At 39.8% G+C, this 17,500-nt stretch overlaps 1 protein-coding gene across 2 annotated transcripts in view; it reads left to right on the top strand.

Moving 5' to 3' along the window:
• The first annotated feature begins 1,523 nt into the window (after positions 1–1,523).
• The window catches only part of ppp1r16b (protein phosphatase 1, regulatory subunit 16B), a 61,069-nt gene continuing 45,092 nt past the window's right edge, over positions 1,524–17,500 (top strand). Inside the window, exon 1 of one of the 2 annotated variants that reach the window (XM_084425704.1) lies at positions 1,524–1,659. The gene's annotated coding sequence lies outside the window, so the exon portion shown is untranslated. The remainder of the gene's footprint in view (positions 1,660–17,500) is intronic. The other variant, XR_014629390.1, reaches the window with a different exon arrangement.

The following is a 17,500-nucleotide window of genomic DNA, read 5'->3' as shown; positions in this document are numbered from 1 at the left end:
TCGCATCTTTTTCACTCGGTCTCAAGCGTGTTCTATATAAACAGACCAGTGATGTGTCACAGAACGATGTTCATAAACGCTTCACCAGCGCTCCTGGAAATCAGATTCCTCCCCTTAATGAACAAGTTTACTTCAGTCTCTGTGCAGTTATTGCAGTTTCAAATTCCTATGTTCTTCCATTTTTATCCATCATTTAAAAAGGGTGGTATAATGCCCTTTTCACACGATGTAAAATAAGTCTCTGATGTCCCCAGAGTGTGTGTGTGAAGTTTTAGCCCAGAATACCCACAGATCATTTTTATAGCATGTTAAAGTTGTTCCTTTTTGAGGGTGAGCAAAATCACGTCATTTTGTGTGTGTGTCCCTTTAAATGCAAATGAGCTGCAGCTCCCAGCTTAGGGCAGCGCTTCAAGAGCTTGTGTGTGTGTGTGTGTGTGTGTGTGTGTGTGTGCGCGTGCGTGCGTGTGACAACATGGAGAAGCAACAGGACGTTTGTGAATGGTTAGTTGATGAATTTATGCAGCTGATGTGGAGTTAACTATCTTCAAGTCATTGATTAGCATATTCACAAATCTGCTCGACTACAACAACTCTTCCTCTTCTCAACACTGCTTGTTGCTTAGGCGTTCCCGGGGGTGGGGTTTATGTAAATTTTAAGGTTTGTGATGTCACTAACCCGGGAGGAAGCTTGTGTAGTCCCTACCAGCTGTTTGTTGTAGTCCTTAAAAAGCGATTTCTGTAAAAGAAAATATCTTCCTTTTCTTTGAACTTTGAGCGTCGTAACTTTGCAGATGTTGTTTATGCTCAAACAGCAACATTACACACTAACTAAAGTTAGACAAGTCAAATCATAATCAACCACCCCTTTAAAAAGTTGAATATTAAATTCCATAGTGTCATCTAAAAATAATGATAACTCTTACCTAGCATGCCCTATATCCGAATGAGAAGCTTCTGGAACAAGAACAAATGTGGGCGGGGCTTGGTTTTGTCCATGCGGAATTGATTGGATGGTTGTGGTTTGCTATTGGTGGATCTCATGTGAGTGACAGGTTGCCCCGCCCTCGCGCCAGTAAACACGTCACCAGAGAAGAACTTGGAACTGTCCTTATCACCCTCACAATATTTTGAATTGATTTTTGCAAGTTTATTAACTATAATTTGATTTGGGGCTTTAAATCTGAATGTCGGTTTCTATAATAAGAACCTAGTTTATTATTAAACTTTTAATGCTGCTTGCCAAATTTCACATTCATCCTAAAAAAATTCAGTCAGCAAAAGCCCTTACTTAGTGTTTTGTAAAAATATAAATCCAAGCTATTTCGTCTTCAAAAACCCTCATAAACCAGTGAGAGGGCACATGAATAATAATAATAAAAAAAAATGATTTATTAATAAACACTGCAATATTCCATAAGAAAAATTTCGTGAGGTGACTTTATAAACAACGTCAGCAGACAGACAGACACTGACAGACAGAAATGTTCAGAAGATGAAAGTAATTTCCTGTAGGATGTGAGTGAATTGAGCCGCTGTTTTTGGCCCCGCCCGGAAGGAGTGACTTCAGTCTGAAGCTCGAGCTCCTTCACTTCACGCGCCACACATCAGCGCACTTTCCCGCGATATATACATTTGGAATATAACGGCTTTCGGCGCGCGGTAAGTAGGCACGTACACGTCACCATGGATTCTGCCGCTAGAACTTATTTCCGCGGGAATCTCTGCAGGAACTGTTGGAGAGAAAACAGCCCGAGCTCGACGCCTCATCGGCGGGTATCGGAGTCAGACACGGGAGGGTGGAATGGAGGTCGTTCCAGTCTCGTTCCTCAGCAACTTTGTGAACGCTTGTGTTCGTTAAAAACGGCTCGTTTTGCTCGTGTACTTTCTTACTGCGGCATTCGTGCGCGATGCGGCTTTAGCGGTGTTTCTGTTCGACTGTGTTTGGTCTGAGTTGTTGGTCAAGTTGGCTCTCAGTCAGGGGGATGTTGTGTGTGTATGGGGATGAGCATTGATCTGTGATAAATCAATAAATCGATATTTGTATTGATCTGAGACGCGCGCTCGTACAATGCGGGACCGTTATTTTTGTCATCGATTCTGACGAGACGCCCGTCGATGTTTCCTATTGTAACGTCGAACTGTGTTAAAATGATCGTTTTGTTTATCTTTTGTAAAAAAGAATATTGTTAATCATGTGTTTGATGATATGGGATGGTTTGTTCGCTACTACATCAGTAAAGTTATGTCAATCAAAACATGACATCCTGTGTTTAGTTTCCACATAAAACATCTGTGGAATGTAAACAGAGTTAAAAAGTCTCTGTGGTGTAAGGGCGGTAATACCATGGTATTTTTGTATGAGTGCTTAATATTACATTTAGACTTTAAAGAATACCATGGTACGACCAAGGTAAATGATCCCAAATCCGTGTTTTTTTCCATAGTACATTTTTCTCAGTGAAAGAGACTCTTTATGTCCTTCACCTCAGTTAAAATCATTCATGATGACTCAGAAAATATAATCTGAAGTGTGATTTTGACATCCAAACAAATGTAGGATTAATTTTCATCAGAAATCGCTACTAAATTTGACTTATAATTACACATAGCGTTAACATGAAGTGAACATGAAATTTGAAGTAGAAAGACTAAAATAATAATCATGGAAACTGCAGTTTTAAGGAGAAAATACTCAGCAATGGTGTTGACTTATGAATTTGCACATGGTTTGTCTTGAAGCATATTAAAAACTAAAATAATAATCTTGGTTTAAAAAACTGACAGTGCAGACAGAACAAAGTCGTTTATCATGGTTTACATCAGCTGCAGTTCCCTTTACCTCATAATAGACTTGCACAGATAATGGCTACTGGTTTTTAATGGGTTGCTCTGCTTTGTTTGACTTCTTTAATATTGAATGCCTGTAGAGACAGATAACCTCGCTCAAGAACGTTCCTCTATTGAAGCCTGATGTTAAATTGAGATGTCAGTTTAAACACCCTGTTGAAGACGCTGTCCTTTAAACAGCAAGGCTTCAGTGGCATTTGAGCTTCTCTTTTGATCAGGTGCTTTTGTAAGAGTTTTTGTGACCTTTAAATGCTTTATGAAGTGTTCAGGTACATGTGTGTGTGATCGAGGCAAATCTTCAGAGTTTGGTTCTGCCTGTCTGATCAGTTTACCTGCGGTGCTGTCTCGTATGCATACACACACACACACACACTGGCAGCTGTCAGACAGACACATTTTATCTTCTCTGCTGCAGACGTCGCCCCCATTTTAAAGTCGACATGAAAAATAAATTCACCCTGTCTGCTTTCCAGATGCATTAATCCTATTGGGAACGATTGGAGCTGCACCATTCGGGATAAATTGAGAATCACGATTATTTTTGTTTCAAACCGAGATCATGATTCTATGGAAGCTTGTTTCTGCCACAGAATAAAAAATAAAAAAGGTAATTGCGACTTGCGAAAATGACTTTTTTTCTCACAATTACTAGTTTACATCTCACAAGTCTGACTTTTTATTTCAGAATTGCGTGATATAAAGTCGCAATTCTGAGGGAAAAAGTCAGTTCTCTTTCCTTAGAATTGGACTTTATAACTCGAGTATATAACTTATAATTGCGAGTTTAGGCCTATATTTCACAGTTCTGAGAAAAGATATCAGAATTACGAGATATAAACTCACAATTTGCAAGATGTAGCCTGAACTCACAAATGCGAGGAAAAAAAGTCAGAATTGCGAGATGTAAACTTGCAATTGTGAGATAGAAAATCGCAATTATAGGTTAAAATGTTATATTCTGTGGCGGAAATAAGCTTCCATATGATTCTGAAGAGACAACTAAACAAAATTACGTAATTTACTAGAGGTTCTGACAAAATGTTAATTGCTGCAATCTATTTCAAATGTTTAATTAAGTTGAATGAATTATTTTTTTAAAAATGGGTTTGAATGAATGATTCAATGACTCACCTATAAATACATTACTGGATGAATTGCCATTTTTGAACAAATCTTTTGAATGAACGAATGGTACAACATCCCCTTTCAAACATAGTCTTTACTGGTAAATTACCGGTAACAGATGATGTGTGATCAGGACCTTTTCAAAAATACCGGTAAACTGGTTCCAGCAATTTACGTGGCGTTTAAAGATCATTTCCGATGACTGACATCACAGAATGTACCGATATTTTGCTGCTGGTGTGTGAATGGTCTCTTACCGGTTAAAAGCCAGAACGGCGTTGCTTGTGTGAACAGCATATTTGTGTATTGACCGGTAAAGTAATTGTGGTCATTTTATTGTAATATCCAGGATTACTGTGTGAAAGGGGCTAGTGACGAAAACATTTTTAAAAGTCACTTGTCGCCACCTACTGGTGTAACAAATAAAAAACAGCAAGTGACTTTGCGTCGATCTGAACGGATGCATTAACATCCGATCATTCAAATGAAAATGTTTTAAACTGTTGTACCAAATATCGCACAACAAATTTAAGTTGCTAATCATAACTCCATCCCTAATCATAACATCTTCTCTAATCATAACTTCTCCTCTAATCATAACTCCTCCCCTAATCATAACTCCTCCTCCCCTAATCATAATTCCTCCTCCCCTAATCCTAACTCCATCCCTAATCATAACTCCTCCTCTAATCATAACCCCTCCTCCCCAAATCATAACTCCATCCCTAATCATAACTCCTCCTCTAATCATAACCCCTCCCCTAATCATAACTCCATCCCTAATCATAACCCCGCCCCTAATCATAACTCCTCCTCACCAAATCATAACTCCTCCCCAATCATAACTCCATCCCTAATCATAACTCCTCCTCTAATCATTACCCCTCCCCTAATTATAACTCCTCCCCTAATCATAACTCCTCCTCTCCTAATCATAACCCCTCCCCCACAACTAATCCCAAACCTACCAATACTAGATGGGAAATAATTAATATTCGTCTTGTTGTGAACACGTCTTTAGTTAGTTTCTCTCTAGTTTGTTTGAAGTGTCCCGTGATGATCGCTCTGATGTTGTTGATGTTGTTAGCATGCGTATGCGTGTCAGTGTTTTGATGTGGTGTCGGCGTGTGAGTTTGTGCTGATGAATAATTCCAGCGGCAGAAATGAGATTGTTACTCATGTAATATTAACAGCAGGATGTCTGGGTAAAGCAGACGTTGTCTTTATGAATTAATATGCAGTGATTGACATCAAAAGCTGTTTTCTAAAGCGATTCTCACAAACACATGCGGCTGCATAATCTGCGTCTGCCTGCAGTCGTTGAGTCTAACACTGACCGGGTTTGTACTGCTTTAATCTGAGCACAGCCCTGTTTACAGATTAACGTGGGTGGATCGGATTAAGACTGTGTGTGTGTGTGCGTGTGTGTGTGGATGATGCAGGTTTTTTTGCAATGCGACACATTTCAGTGATCGAAGTCAGCGTGCAAAAAAGATCATTTCAAAGCATCTTAATAAACAGGAAAATAACCGCATCAATGATGCAATCTTCATCAGATATGAAGTCAGTAGACTTATTTTGTAACTTTTGTCACTCTTGTATTACACAACAGCTGATTAGTTGCATTTGCATTGAACTACTCTATTTGCTTGACGAATCCCTTGATTTTCTGAGCCACGACTCTTAATTTTTGTCTTTTCTAGGCAAACTTTGCTCACATCAGCACAGGGGCTTTTCCTTTCTATGTGTCAAAAGGCTTGAAACACTCTAACAACACTGGGTTAAAAACAACACAAGGCCTGGGTAAATATAGGACTGAACACATGTGGGGTTCATTTTACCCAGCAAATTGGGTTGTTTATTTAACCCAGCATACTGGCTTGATTCATTTTTACTATAGTACTAGCTTTTTTTTCTTTTTCCTTTTTTTTAAATTTCATACATGAATTAATGTTTACGGATTAACTTAAATCCTCTAAACTTAAAAAAAAAATACTCCACAGTCCACACAACCACTGGTTTGCATGATAATTCCTTTATTTCCGATCATATTTTACAGTATAGCATATTTTATATAGTTTTAAATACATATTGCATACATTTAAGCTCATTTAACAAATATTATTAGTGAAAATTAAACATTTAGAAGTAATTCAAGTGTAATCGATCAGTCTCTGTTGTCACGTTTCCACCATAACGGTTGCTTTGCATAAAATTAAATGATATAAAGAACAATAACTAATTTATAGATAAAATAAAATGTATCATTTGACGGAGCTGCACTGCTCTCTCTCCTGAAGAGGTCGCAAAAAGCCTGCGATCAATAACTCAACAACTGGGTTGTTACGTCTGACCCAGGATCTGGGTTACACAAAAACTACTCAAACACTGGGTTGTTACGTCTGACCCAGGATCTGGGTAACACAAACACTACCCAAACACTGGGTTGTTACGTCTGACCCAGGATCTGAGTAACACAAAAACTACCCAAACACTGGGTTGTTACGTCTGACTCAGGATCTGGGTTACACAAAAACTACTCAAACACTGGGTTGTTACGTCTGATCCAGGATCTGGGTTACACAAAAACTACTCAAACACTGGGTTGTTACGTCTGACCCAGGATCTGGGTTACACAAAAACTACTCAAACACTGGGTTGTTACGTCTGACCCAGGATCTGGGTTACACAAAAACTACTCAAACACTGGGTTGTTACGTCTGACCCAGGATCTGGGTTACACAAACACTACCCAAACACTGGGTTGTTACGTCTGACCCAGGATCTGGGTTACACAAACACTGGGTTGTTACGTCTGACCCAGGATCTGTAACACAAACACTACCCAAAAACTGGGTTGTTACGTCTGACCCAGGATCTGGGTAACACAAACACTACCCAAAACACTGGGTTGTTACGTCTGACCCAGGATCTGGGTTACACAAACACTGGGTTGTTACGTCTGACCCAGGATCTGTAACACAAACACTACCCAAAAACTGGGTTGTTACGTCTGACCCAGGATCTGGGTAACACAAACACTACCCAAACACTGGGTTGTTACGTCTGACCCAGGATCTGGGTTACACAAACACTACCCAAACACTGGGTTGTTACGTCTGACCCAGGATCTGGGTAACACAAACACTACCCAAACACTGGGTTGTTACGTCTGACCCAGGATCTGGGTTACACAAACACTACCCAAACACTGGGTTGTTACGTCTGACCCAGGATCTGGGTTACACAAACACTACCCAAACACTGGGTTGTTACGTCTGACCCAGGATCTGGGTTACACAAACACTACCCAAACACTGGGTTGTTACGTCTGACCCAGGATCTGGGTTACACAAAAACTACCCAAACACTGGGTTGTTACGTCTGACCCAGGATCTGTAACACAAACACTACCCAAACACTGGGTTGTTACGTCTGACCCAGGATCTGGGTAACACAAACACTACCTAAACACTGGGTTGTTATGTCTGACCCAGGATCTGTAACACAAACAGTACCCAAACAGGGGGTTGTTACGTCTGACCCAGGATCTGGGTTACACAAGAACTACCCAAACACTGGGTTGTTACGTCTGACCCAGGATCTGGGTTACACAAGAACTACACAAACACTGGGTTGTTACGTCTGACCCAGGATCTGGGTTACACAAAAACTACACAAACACTGGGTTGTTACATCTGACCCAGGACCTGGGTTACACAAGAACTACCCAAACACTGGGTTGTTACGTCTGACCCAGGATCTGGGTTACACAAAAACTACACAAACACTGGGTTGTTACGTCTGACCCAGGATCTGGGTTACACAAAAACTACCCAAACACTGGGTTGTTACGTCTGACCCAGGATCTGTAACACAAACACTACCCAAACACTGGGTTGTTACGTCTGACCCAGGATCTGGGTAACACAAACACTACCTAAACACTGGGTTGTTATGTCTGACCCAGGATCTGTAACACAAACAGTACCCAAACAGGGGGTTGTTACGTCTGACCCAGGATCTGGGTTACACAAGAACTACACAAACACTGGGTTGTTACGTCTGACCCAGGATCTGGGTTACACAAAAACTACCCAAACACTGGGTTGTTACGTCTGACCCAGGATCTGGGTTACACAAGAACTACACAAACACTGGGTTGTTACGTCTGACCCAGGATCTGGGTTACACAAAAACTACACAAACACTGGGTTGTTACATCTGACCCAGGACCTGGGTTACACAAGAACTACCCAAACACTGGGTTGTTACGTCTGACCCAGGATCTGGGTTACACAAAAACTACACAAACACTGGGTTGTTACGTCTGACCCAGGATCTGGGTTACACAAAAACTACACAAACACTGGGTTGTTACGTCTGACCCAGGATCTGGGTTACACAAATACTACCCAAACACTGGGTTGTTTCGTCTGACCCAGGATCTGGGTTACACAAAAACTACTTATTTTTTCTCAAGGGTAGAAAAAATAACCCAAGATTTTTTAGAGTGCTGAATGCTGTTAATTGTGATCTTTTGTTGTGTATCGTACAGTATGACATGAAGATGGTTGATGCTGTGGCTTTTACCCCACCGGACTGAGTATGAATGTGTTTGTTTGTGTGTTTACATGCGTTTCTGCCCCATGTGCCCTTAATAATGAGGCCGTCAGCCAATCGGATACAGCGTTACACCCTGTACAGGAAATGACCTCACAGGCTGGGCCAGTAACTGTGTGTGTGAGGAAACTGCTGGTGCCGAAGGGACTTTGTAGAAGACTTTCCTTGCATTGTTGTTGTGTGAACATGAGCCAACACACACACAACCACTCCAGAGATTACACGCATGTCCCGGTTTTGCTGCTGTAGTTCATATGCATTACATGCAATAATCACCGTTGATTTGATGTTTCTGATGCAGAATAACCGAGCGTTCTGCTGGTGTTGATGTATTTCGTCATAGTCTAGCCATAAACGTGTGTGTCAGCTCAATATAAACAGTTCCTCATTATTATCCCATATTGGAGCCGAAACATGCGTGTTGTTAGAGTTGTGCAACTCTTATAAGGAACACGTGAGTCAGATTTAATGAGGTTGAAGGTTCATCATTTTGGTTGCTTTATACTGTAAATCCTTCATGTAAATGTATATCTTACAGTTTACATGCACTGACTGAAGCAGTGATGTGTCTTTAGTGCTGGCGCATCCAAAATAAAAGTGTGTGTTTACGTCATATATATGTGTGTGTACTGTGTATAATTATTTTGTATATATACAAATGCACACATGCATGTTTATATTTAAGAAATATTTGCATGTATATACTGTATATATATTTATACATAATATATAATATATATAAATATTTTATATATAAATAACACATTTATATATACAAAATAATTATACACAGTACACACACATATATGATGTAAACACAAACTTTTATTCTGGTTGTGATTAATGGTTGCACAGCACTAAACCCTTAGTCTGAACTAATCAAAGCAGTTTATAGTAGTTTTGGAGATGCGTATGAAATTAGTCCGACATGCAAGTGCAGAAACCTGATAAAAATGTCTTGAAATGCAACATCTGAACAATGATTTGAGGCGTGGAAACTGTAGGAGTTATTATAAAAATAATGCACTTCCTCTTCACGCCGTGACCGCGTTCTTTTCCGTCGTCAGTTATTCCTTATTTAAACAACTTACTGTAAGTCACATTCTGTCGTGGCAGCTGGCAGCTGGCAGCATTACCGTCTTTCAGAATGACAGTGAGACGCTGTTAAACACACGAGAGAATCCTGCAGGAGGCACAGCTGAGGCGCTGGAGATTCATTATTAATGTAGAGGCTAAACATCTTCTTCATCTTCATCTGCTCATCTTCATCTGCTCTTCTTCATCTTCATCTGCTCTTCTTCATCTTTATCTGCTCTTCTTCATCTTTATCTGCTCTTCTTCATCTTCATCTGCTCTTCTTCATCTTTATCTGCTCTTCATCTTCATCTGCTCTTCTTCATCTTTATCTACTCTTCTTCATCTTCATCTGCTCTTCTTCATCTGCTCTTCTTCATCTTCATCTTCATCTTCATCTGCTCTTCTTCATCTGCTCTTCATCCACTCTTCTCTTCTTCATCTTCATCTGCTCTTCTTCATCTGCTCTTCATCCACTCTTCTCTTCTTCATCCGCCCTTCTTCATCTTCATCTGCTCTTCTTCATCTTCATCCGCTCTTCTTCATCTTCATCTGCTCTTCTTCATCTCCATCTTCATCTTCATCTCCATCTGCTCTTCTTCATCTGCTCTTCATCCACTCTTCTCTTCTTCATCCGCTCTTCTTCATCTTCATCTGCTCTTCTTCATCTTCATCTTCATCTCCATCTGCTCTTCTTCATCTGCTCTTCATCCACTCTTCTTCATCTTCATCCGCTCTTCTTCATCTTCATCTGCTCTTCTTCATCTTCATCTGCTCTTCTTCATCTTCATCTGCTCTTCTTCATCTTCATCTGCTCTTCTTCATCTTCATCTGCTCTTCTTCTTCATCTTCATCCTCTCTTCTTCAGACTCGGATCTGAATGTGTATTTGCTCCACAGGTTAATCAGGAGGAGTCAGGGTCAGATATTCTCAGTGCTTCATTCTCGCGGACTTTACTTGTACCTTCCTGTACCAGGCAGGAGGAGTGTGTGTGTGTGTGTGTGTGTGTGTGTGTGTGTGTGAGTGAGAGAGAGAGAGAGAGTGTGTGTGTGTGTGTATGGGTGAGTGAGAGAGAGTGTGTGGGTGAGTGAGAGAGAGAGAGTTTGTGTGTGTGTGAGACAGAGTGTGTGTATATGGGTGTGTGAGAGTGTGTGTGTGTGTGTGTGTGTGTGTGTGTGTGTGTGTGTGTGTTTGACGATGAGCAGCTGCCAGAGTAGTTTGTACAGTAGTCATGATGTCCAGATGTGTGTGTGTGTGTGTGTGTGTGTGTGTGTGAGGTTCCGCGTGTTCATAATTCAGAGATGATGATGTCGTCTGCATATTTTCACTCATTTACGGCCTGAAAGCGTTTGCTTTTTGTCCACTTGAGTCTGGAAGCCGGTTTGTTCTTCTGTTCGTCCAGTCAGTGTGAAGTATTAATGAAAGCTCAATCATTACTCTAGAAGCACCAGCTTTTAAAGCAGTCGGAAAAAAGAGCAAATATCTCCCAGCATGCTTCGCTTCAGCTCCAGACGAGAGAACGACTGCTCTTTAATTAGCTCTAAATCTACAGAGAATCGCCCGCCGTGTCTTCAATTTAATTTGACATTTAGACGAGCGTCGGAGGAGATAGCAGTGTTACGGTGGAGCAGGGGATTGTGGGAGATTGTTATGAGGCCTGTGTGTCTGAGTGACATAATCACCGTAAAGTTATGAATGATGACAGGAAATATGGATTGACCAGCAATAAGGAAATGTCGGAGCGCTTTTGGGAACGTCTTGATGATCCCTATTGTTTTGTTTTCCACAAATTCAGTTTCTTTTTTCTCCATGTTTTCCATTGTAATTTATCTGGATTTTAATAACAGTTTATTTAAATGTTAAAAATCAAGTCAATTGAATTCATAAAAACTTTATAGAACAGTTTAATCATTTATTAAACTTTTAACCACGTACAGAAATTCTGTGTATACATTTTTATGATTTAATACAAATTTATGATCAAAAATAGTGGTAATCAAATGACTTCATATAACTTTTTACTTAAACAATTTAATAAACTTTTTCACATTCTTTTCATTTTTCTGGAAAACAAAGTGATGCACACATGCTTCAGATAATTAAAAGTTTAAATTAAAACATTGACAAACAATTTAAACAATATAATTATTATTAGAACATGCAAACTCAGTGTTTTTGTGCTTTAATATTCACAGACCCTAGTCCATATCACAGTTTTATCTGAAGGGTGATAACTATCATTTTAACTGGTTGCAAATATAAAAGAATAGCAGTTTACAGGAACGACCATAACGAGAACGACAGGAATCACTTTCAGAGCGATTTTATTTTTTTAGTTGATGAACGATAAAAACATTATCAGCCAATCAGAATCAATCCCGCTTTAATGAGCTCGAGGATTTAAAGAGACAGACGACAAATCTGAGAATAAACAGAACGATACCGTGCGTCTGTGCTGACACTAGTTTCGTTTTCTCTTTGATTTATTCATTTAATTTTGCCAATTTTAACATTATAATTCCATTTTTCTGACTAGATTCCATCTGCGTTTTATTGCACTGCAGAACTCGTTGGGCCCTATTTACGCCATCAGTCTTTGAAACAGTGCTTTACACGTTCATAACTCACGATTGAGGATTATGTTGTGAATGATCTGCGCGTGTTTGCATTGAATGTTTTATTTCTGTACTGATTTATCTTCAGTCACACAGATTCCATTACATCCATTACATCAGCGTTTCCATTACAGATTAGAAGCTAAACTTTTGCGATTTATTTAATTTTTTTTCTTTTTTTTTCTTTTCTAAATGTCGACAAAAACTATTGCGAAATGACGGCGTTTCCATAAACCGATGTTATGCGAATAAAACTTCATTTTTTCCTCTCGCGATCAGTAAAATCATTCCAAAAACCATGGCAACGGACGTTGGTGGGTTTACGTATATCCCAGCCACTGCACTAGCCATTATTATTAATGGAAGGAGATGTGTGTGTGTTTTCAAGCATTAATGGAAGGAACGACCCTTATTATACTTGTGAGCGGCTCATATGAGGAGTTTCTCCCTCAGTTCTGCTTCCAGGTCTTGATTGTGGCATTTATTTGAGCTTTAGATTAGGGCTGCACGATTTGGGGAAAATGTCATATTGCGATAATTGAGGTCAATATTGCGATTGCGATATAATAAACAAATGGTTTAATGAGTCGACTTGCTTGGTTCTCAAGGAAAATAAATGCACACACAGATTAGTGATAATCTGCCTAAAGAAAAAAGTTCTTTACTCAAGAGCAGTGAGTGTTTTTCTCTGTTCCCTTTGTTCTTTGATTAACTTTAGCGACAGATATAATCAGTGGCTACTGTGTACTGTCCCTTTAAGAGCAGCCGCTGCTGACAGAGGATCTCACACACGCCTCATTCCCTCACGAGTCACAACTCTTCACGTTCATCATAAGACTGCTCTTATGTTATGAAGATACTCGACAAAAAGACATTTTGGCATAATTGTGTGTGTTATTGTTCGTTCAGGCTGGAAAGAGAGCTGTATTCTGGGCTGTTTTGTCAATCTGGGCAAATTTCAGTGTGCACAATTTGAAGGGTAATGGAAACGCGTCCACAGTGAGATCCGTCCCGTGTTTTGCGTCAGACAGTAGAAACAATATTCTAACTAATGATAACTTCAGTATAATCTTAACGTTTGAATTGGTTGCAAATATAAAAGAATAGTGGTTTACAGCGCGACCGGAACGAACGACACAGAGGAACGATATCAGCGGGATCTCTTTCAGAGCGATTACATTTTTTAGTTGATGAACGATAAAAACATCAACAGCCAATCAGAATCAATCCTGCTTTAATGAGCTCGAGGATTTAAAGAGACAGACGAAAAAAAAAACGATTTAATTTTGCCAAATTCAACAGAATACTGTACATTACATTTTTATGACTAGATTCCATATGGGTTTTTTGCATTGCATCACTCTTTGAAACATTGCGCTTTATACAGTCATAATTCATGTTTGCGTGTGTTGATTTCTGTACGGTGATTGATCTTCACACACACGGATCCGTCCCGTGTCTTGCGTCAGACAGCAGGAACAATAGTGTGTCTGTGAACGCTTGGCCTGCTCACGTCTTTCAAAAATAAATGCACAATCTTTCTCCTAAATGAGCGGCTTCAGTGATGTGAGTGTGTGTGTGTGTGTGTGTGTGTGTGAGTGTGTGTGTGTGAGGAACAGCTGCGGTCACAACGGCCTGAAATAGACAAAACAAACACACACGCCTTTCCCGTTTTCCACTGCTTTATTCTCTCCCTAAATTTTGTTTTCTAGATTCTGTTTTAATAATGTAATGCGGACTGGGGGTCGGGGGGGTCGGGGGGGTCAGGGGGTCAGGGGTCAGGGGGTTCGAGAGTTGCTGCAAAGCTAATCATTCATTTATAAACCTAAAAATTAAAATAAATATTTTTTCAAACAGTCAAAACACAGAAATATTGTATTTGTTGACCTGCATGTCAGATGAACATTAACTGACATCAGAGAACAGTGAAAAACTATTGAAATATTAACTATTATTAAATTAATAATCGATTTTCTAAATTGAATTCTGTTTTTTAACCCTTTTTTCTTCTTTCTAAATGCATCTTGAGTTCAGGTAATAAAGATGTGGCCTGAAAATAATGAATAATTAAAATTGACTTTAAATATTTGATGTACAGATAGGCTATATTTATATTTTATAGAATAGATGTTTTACATTGACTATCAGATGAACATAATCTGGTTTGTTCACATCATAGTTGTGTGGACATGCTCTCGTCTGCTTCAGTGAAGACGCTCATGAAATCTGAGGCTGATAATGTGAACGATAACTGATGTTTTAATCTAATTAGGCTCATTTATTATTCATAGAGGCCTTTCCTACAGTCTGACAGATGATAATCCATCATGTTTCCATGCCCTATACTCATCATTACAGATGAACGACAGGTTATCAGTGTTCGACTCTCACCTGTCAGGTGATGACATCACGCCGTCACGACCTCTGACCTCTGAGCTCGCCGTTCCACCGACGCTTGTGTGTTTCTCTCCACTTTCTGTGTGTCTTTCTAATTCTATAGCTGGCCTGATTTGGCTGATAACTGGGGAAAATCTGACCCAGAAAGAGCCTGAACTAACACTGACAATCACACACTCACACACTCACACACTCACACTCACACACACTCACTCACTCCCTCTCTCCCTCTCTCTGTCTCTCTCTCTCTCTCTCTCTCTCTCTCTCTCTCTCTCTGTCCCTCTCTCTCTCTGTCCCTCTCTCTGTCTCTCTCTCTCTCTCTCTCTCTCTCTCTGTCCCTCTCTCTCTCTCTCTCTCTCTCTCTCTGTCCCTCTCTCTGTCTCTCTCTCTCTCTCTCTCTCTCTCTCTCTCTCTCTCTGTCCCTCTCTCTCTGTCCCTCTCTCTCTCTCTGTCCCTCTCTCTCTCTCTCTCTCTCTCTCTCTGTCCCTCTCTCTCTCTCTCTCTCTCTGTCCCTCTCTCTCTCTCTCTCTCTCTCTGTCCCTCTCTCTCTCTCTCTCTCTCTCTCTCTCTCTCTGTCCCTCTCTCTCTCTCTCTCTCTCTCTGTCCCTCTCTCACTCTCTCTCTCTCTCTCTCTCTCTCTCTCTCTCTGTCCCTCTCACTCTCTCTCTCGCTCTCCCTCTCTCTCTCTCTCTGAAGGTTGTTGTATTCAGGCTGGATTTCTTGTCCTAGTTGGACTGTTTCGTATTCAAGCCGAAACTGAAGAATGCTTTCATCTAACTATCTACAATAAGCGTGACCACATGAGTCAGCAAAAACAGATGCAGATAAATATATGATTATAGAAATGATCTCAGTGATTTCCTTCATAATAGGGCTGGGATAAAAATAGTGATTCTCAAACCCCAGGAGTGGATCTTTTAGTTTTCAAATGGATAAGCAGCTGCATAATCAAATTCACAAATATTACACCATTTAAACATTATTAAAAATACATAGGCTGAGTTACTAAAACAATCTTTGTCGAAGAATACACTTGTTTGTTCACAGTTTGAACGTTCTTGTTTCCATTTGTTTAATTTCAAGATCTGAGGTGAATTATCCACCGTTGCTTTTACAGCCACAAAGCTGGAGCACTAATGATATTCAGTCACATTACACGCTTTAAACATTAAATAAAGCACATAAACAGCACCTGAGATCATCATCGCCACACTTTGTGTTTGTTGTTCCAGCGCGACGTGCAGAAAAATAGAAACCGTTTCTGAAATAGAGTCGTCGCGGCTGGATAGGACAAACACTCGGATTAACGTGGAAAATAACCCTTTATCGCGCGTCGCGTCGCGTGTAGTTAGGAGGACACGTGTGTGAGACTTTTGTTTTTGTAGTCAGAAATGATATAAAAATCTTTTTTTAGATTTATCGGACAATATATCAGTTATCGGCTTTCAGATATAAAGTATTATCGCTTATCCCGGCATCCCTGTCAGTTTCATCAGTAAACGTGTGTGTGTGTGTGTGTGTGTGTGTGTGTGACAGATGAAGCGATCATCTCCTCCTCTTCACTACTAGTTACAGCAGCAAATAAACATCAGAAGGAAAGTCGAAAGATTCAGAACAACTTCCTGAACTCAATCATGTCTCATGAAATCATCCATCAGTGTTTCAGCCGTCAGTAAAACAGCGGAGAACAATAACCTCACACTCAATACACACACTCAGCAGAGACATAACCTCACACTCACCTCAGAGAACACACTCAATACACACACTCAGCAGAGACATAACTCTAGAGGAGCGTTTGATACACAGATACACTAAATCGCACACTCATTATTTTTACATAACCTGTTGTTCAATATTTAATGTATGTTTGAATAAATAAATGTTATGACAGTCAGCGTTTAAATTTAAATTGCAGTACAAACATAAAAGTTAGTGTTATAAAAACAGTCTTAAGTGCAATTTACTGTGCTGTTTAAATGTTACTTTAAATATGGATTCATTTGGATATATATCAGGTACCGTACATGTACATTTTTCTCAAAGGAAAAAAAAGTTATATAACTCTAATCTAATATAACTGATTCGAATCGCAAGTTTGTGAATCGAAATCGATGAGCACTAGTGCATAAATATCTCTCGTCACGACACTTTATCTGCTCATAAAGTCTTTGCAAATCAATATTTCATGTGTTGAAGTACTCGTTTAGCAGGAGAATGTACATTCAGCTGGTCATTATCACACAGTTAACCCTTTCAGGGGGACTTTATGAGCCTGGGTTTGTTTCAGGATGACTACATTATCCCTCACACACAGTTCTTTAAGGCCACTCGTGTGTGTGTGTGTGTGTGTGTTTTATTGCAGTGCCGGTGTGTTTCGTGTGACTGTATAAGGAGCTCAGGGTCACATGTGTGCTATGAAGAGGTCAGGGGTCAAAACTAAGTTTAAATCCGGACTCATTGTGGTCAGCTGACATGCACAGCACATGATTCTGCAGTCGGTGAATCAGTTCACAGCAAATCAATTGGATTTGATTCATAAGCTTATTCGATTCAGTAATGCATCTGACAAAACTAAATACTGGACATCCAAAGTCACTTTCATACCTGAAAAATAGTTTTTATTACATTTCTCACGCTTTAATATTCACACACACTAGTCCATCTCACAATCTGATTGTGTGCAGCCCTCAACATACTTTTGATTTATTCATCCAAATTCATATACACAAAAACATACATTTTTAAATATGAAACCATGAGCGAGTCACTGAATCGTTCATTCAGTACGCAGTAATAAACATTAAGCTCACTCATAT

The sequence above is a fragment of the Rutilus rutilus genome, assembly GCF_951802725.1.
Source record: "Rutilus rutilus genome assembly, chromosome: 12".
Lineage (NCBI taxonomy): Eukaryota > Metazoa > Chordata > Actinopteri > Cypriniformes > Leuciscidae > Rutilus > Rutilus rutilus.
Note: the sequence above shows the minus strand (reverse complement) of the source record. Positions and strands in the feature narration are given on the sequence as shown.